The sequence below is a fragment of the Pinus tabuliformis genome, chromosome 9 (assembly GCF_031772625.1).
Source record: "Pinus tabuliformis cultivar Carrire ecotype Pingquan chromosome 9, CPIR1, whole genome shotgun sequence".
Classification (NCBI taxonomy): Eukaryota; Viridiplantae; Streptophyta; class Pinopsida; order Pinales; family Pinaceae; genus Pinus; species Pinus tabuliformis.
Genome location: NC_142307.1, coordinates 339002130 through 339007174, shown reverse-complemented (window position 1 = coordinate 339007174; position 5045 = coordinate 339002130). Strand labels below are relative to the sequence as shown.

Below are 5045 nucleotides of genomic sequence, written 5' to 3'. Positions count from 1 at the left end.
CCATATCATCTACATCACCTCCATATTGTTTGATGGAATCTCTAGTCCATGTTTCTCTGACCTCGTCAAATGAACATTTTCAAGTGTTTTGATGAGCCACTTTAGTGAACATTTATAATGCAGTCTAGGATGCTCTACCAATTGAGATGGTTTTTCCTCAAGTTTCCATCTTCCATTCCTCTTAATTACATAACTCAAAGTATCTTCTTGATATCATAAAGTGCCTGAAACTTCATGATGGGGAGATGGTGCCTTAAAAGGAGATTTGAGAGATTGATCCAATATAAGTATTCCCCCTTCAAGACGAGGAATTTTATTATCAAATTCATGATATGTCATTACATTAGTAAATCTATCTAGATGATCAAGATATCATTCAAAAACATTGTTAATTGTGTAAGATTCAAGAAAAAATACATCTTAAAAAAAAAAAAACATCTTGTATACCCAATCATAAATACGATACCCCTTGGTGGTATCTGAATACCTCAAGAATATGCACTTCCAATTCCTTGCATCAATCATGCTTCTTTTCTCCTTAGGAATTAAGGCTAAACAAGTGGAATCAAAGACTATGGGCGACCTCATAGAAGGTATGCAACCATACCACATTTCATAAGAAGTTTTGTTCTTATGAACATGAGATAGACACCATTTTTTCACATATAAAGAACATAGAACTAAATTAGAAAAAAACATCAAATTTACATTTTTGAAAAACATCATGGGATGAAGCATATTCAAAATAGTCATGTTCATTATTTCAGCTACACCATTTTGTTGAGGATTGTATGGTACGATGGTTTGGTGTTGAATCTCATGTTGATGATGATTCTTTTTCAAATTCATTAGATGTATATCCTCTTCCAATATTAATATGAAGATAGCCAGCATGTGATTGTTCTTCATTTTGAATCCAAAAATGAAACTTTCTAAATGTTTTAAAAGATTTGGATTTATCTTTCAAAAAGTACACCCAACACATCCCGGTATGATAAAATAAATTCATCATATGTTGATTTTGATTAGTAAATAGAACAAACATTGGACCACACAATTAGAATATGTCGGTCCAAGTTTTCTACGTGCTCTACAAGTTGAGTCATAAAAGAGTTGTTTTCTATTTTTTCTAAGGATAAAAACATCACATTGCTTCAATTTCCTAGGAATATTATGCAAACCAAAATCGTTATTCTTTTTCAATAAAGGTTGTTATAATTGATATGTCCAAAACTAGCATGCCATAAAAGACTAGATGGAAATGTATCTTCGTCATGGTGAGAGAGGTTTGTAGAATTATGTGCATAAGTAGATGTAACTTACAACTTTAACAATCTTTCATCCTCCACTCCAGGCATAACAATCCTATTATCAAAACCTTCCTTATTTCTAATTTTCCATCAAAAATATGAAGGGAGTGTCCTTGTTGTTGAATATGCATAAGGGAAAATGAATTTCTTTGTAGCTCTAGAAGATAGAGTCCATCATGCAGAAGAAAATCAAGGAATCTAGGAGTTTAAGCCTAATGTTTCCTAGTATTTAATGTTTAAGACTTTAATTATCTACAAAATATACTATGCCATCTATTTTGTCACTAAAATCTTCAAATAATTATCTTCGTATCATCATGTGGCATGTTGCACCTATGTTAATAAATCAAGCATCTCTTTAAGAAGGAAATGAAGTATCAAATTAGTCTTTAGTTATTACAATATTGCAATGGAAATAAGCAAATGAAGTATGAAACATATCTTTAGTTATTAGAATATTGCAATGGGAAATAATGTAATGAGAAAATTCGAGTGCTCTACCTTTTTCTAGATCCAATGCTTTACCTTTTTCTTCTTTATTCTCTTATTTTGACTTTCATATTATGCAAGCAAATTCTACATGTCAATGCATCATGTCTTTCAATGTACAATAAACATAGTGAATATTGGATCTCTTTCCATGGTCGTGTTTATGACTATTGTGTCTAAGGTTCCTTTTTCCATGCCCTCCTTTATTGCTTTCTCATTTAGAAGAATCGTGTGATTAATTCTTCCATTTTTTAGCAAGATATATGGTTTCTTTATGGAACTAAGTTGTTTTTTCTATCTTCTTAAAGGATTTATCATATTCTGCAAATTTCTCCACAAAGAGTCAAATGTAATATATTTCAATGTTTCATTAGCTTGCAAGGATTCAAGTCAGTGATAGTATGTAGGATAGAGGGACTTGATGAAGGTTTTCAGTGGAAGATCTATCTTTACTCCAGTGGCATCTATGCCATGCATGATGGATTTGATATTAGAAGCTAAGGTCATGGGGTCATCATCCTTCAACTCTAGGTTAATGAATTTCACTAGCAATTGCACAAGATCCATTATTTTGTGCATGTCATGGAAAATATTTTAACTTCATTAAAGAACCCTAATAATTTGTAATGGAACCATATGCTGGCTCACATATTCACTTATTGGTGTTGTAGTCACGACATAAGGTTTATTGTCTTTATTCTTCCATATGGCTACCTCCTTGTTTGATGTAGGCTCCTTAAGTCCATTGTGCCTCTCCTTCACAAATTGCATGACATAAAGCATTTAAATGAGTGTATGTTTGATATTCTTGAACCATTCTCTATGTTTTTCCTCTCTAGTGATCACCATGCTGATAATGGAAATGAGAGAATGTGATGAAAACGAAGACTGGGGTCTCTTCGTTTTCAAATTTTTTTACAGTCTCAATCATGGGACCTTTGGGTTATGGGCCCACGAAGACATTCTGAGACTTGTCACGGTCTCCTTAACATGATTGCGCAACACTTTCCATTGATCTAACCACGATGAGAGACATCTCTCGCCAGGCAGCTGCTTCCGGAATACAACAAGACCTGTAACCTGTTCATCATCATCAGAACATTCATATTCAATCTAATAATCACAACTTAAATCTTGCACATCTTCATCACAAGCAGAACAATTAGTGACAACCCTTTTTCGTCCTCTGTTGCTGTAAGCATCCAACAGATCTTTATGGACACAATCCTCTAGACTATGTTGCTTCCCAGGCTCATACCCTTGTGTTTGATCTTCTTCCTCTCCTCGGTCTCCTCCACCATCTTCTTCTGAAACGGGAGCTTGTCCTTCACCTTGAGCATGTGAGAATCGCTCTTCACCATCTCCGCGTAGTAATCCGGGGGCCTAAGAAAAGGAACCCCCAGGGCCTGCAATTTATCATAGGCATCCCGAGTCCCCTCTAATGCCTGTGTGTAGAAGGCCATCTCGCGCGTTAGGTCATCATTGACATCGATTTCTTGTTTCGTCTTATAATTAATGTAGAGATTCTCCATCCAGTCCAGGTTACCGGGCCACACGATTTCTTCAAGTTTTTCATGGAGTCCGACGAAGTTGTAGACTGCGTCCTTGCAAGGCTCCCTTATAGGAACATCTTCTCCTTCATCAGAATCATCTTCACTGTCTTCCTCTTCTTCGCTTTCTCCTTTTTCTTCACTGAAGTACAAGGAGGTCTTGTCTTTGGAGCCCGCCATCTCTCTGGCAAGCGACTCGCAAAACCCTGCAACTTGAACTAAAAAAAATAATAAAAAAAAACACAGAGACTTAAACTCTTAAAGACTCGTTCCTGTATAAATTCACAAAGAAAACACATTTTTATTATTTACAATCATTTAAGGCATTTCAGCCTTAATCCAGAATTTATCCAGCAATTACATTTTTCCCTCTTTCATGCGCACAGGTTTTCCCTTCTCGTCTTCTTGATTCACTCAGGAATCTTTAAGTTCTTTATACATACATTCAGTCGTAACTGATTTTTTTAACTAAAATTAGTTCCTTGAACAGAATTCAGTTGTGGTTGGCCTGGCTGTCCACGTGATCGTCCACTTGTCTTCTTCCTTTAATTTTTTTTCATTGAGGTGTCCAGATGCTCCTGCATCATACTCCCGAGGTACAAAAAATTATGACCTCCTGGTCATAATCTTGATGAAAACGAAGACTGGGGTCTCTTCGTTTTCAAAATTTTTTACAGGCTCGATCATGGGACCTGTGGGTTATGGGCCCACGAAGCCATTCTGAGACTTCTCACGGTCTCCTTAACATGATTGCGCAACACTTTCCATTGATCTAACCACGATGAGAGACATCTCTCGCCAGGCAGCTGCTTCCGGAATACAACAAGACCTGTAACCTGTTCATCATCATCAGAACATTCATATTCAATCTCATAATCACAACTTAAATCTTGCACATCTTCATCACAAGCAGAACAATTAGTGACAGCCCTTTTTCGTCCTCTGTTGCTGTAAGCATCCAACAGATCTTTATGGCCACCATCCTCCAGACTATGTTGCTTCCCAGGCTCATACCCTTGTGTTTGATCTTCTTCCTCTCCTCGGTCTCCTCCACCATCTTCTTCTGAAACAGGAGCTTGTCCTTCACCTTGAGCATGTGAGAATCACTCTTCACCATCTCCGCGTAGTAATCCGGGGGCCTAAGAAAAGGAACCCCCAGGGCCTGCAATTTATCATAGGCATCCCGAGTCCCCTCTAATGCCTGTGTGTAGAAGGCCATCTCGCGCGTTAGGTCATCATTGACATCGATTTCTTGTTCCGTCTTATAATTAATGCAGAGATTCTCCATCCAGTCCAGGTTACCGGGCCACGCGATTTCTTCAAGTTTTTCATGGAGTCCGGCGACGTTGTAGACTGCGTCCTTGCGAGGCTCCCTTGTAGGAACATCTTCTCCTTCATCAGAATCATCTTCACTGTCTTCCTCTTCTTCGCTTTCTCCTTTTTCTTCGCTGAAGTACAAGGAGGTTTTGTCTTTGGAGCCCGCCATCTCTCTGGCAAGCGACTTGCAAAACCCTGCAACTTGAACTAAAAAAAATAATAAAAAAAAACACAGAGACTTAAACTCTCAAAGACTCGTTCCTGTATAAATTCACAAAGAAAACACATTTTTATTATTTACAATCATTTAAGGCATTTCAGCCTTAATCCAGAATTTATCCAGCAATTACATTTTGCCCTCTTTCATGCGCACAGGTTT

The 5045-nt window shown here is 37.3% G+C and overlaps 1 pseudogene; it reads right to left on the bottom strand.

Annotated features, from left to right (window-relative positions):
• Positions 1-4232: 4232 nt before the first annotated feature.
• On the bottom strand, positions 4233-4835 carry LOC149148601 (putative rRNA-processing protein EBP2 homolog pseudogene; annotated as a pseudogene).
• Positions 4836-5045: the final 210 nt, after the last annotated feature.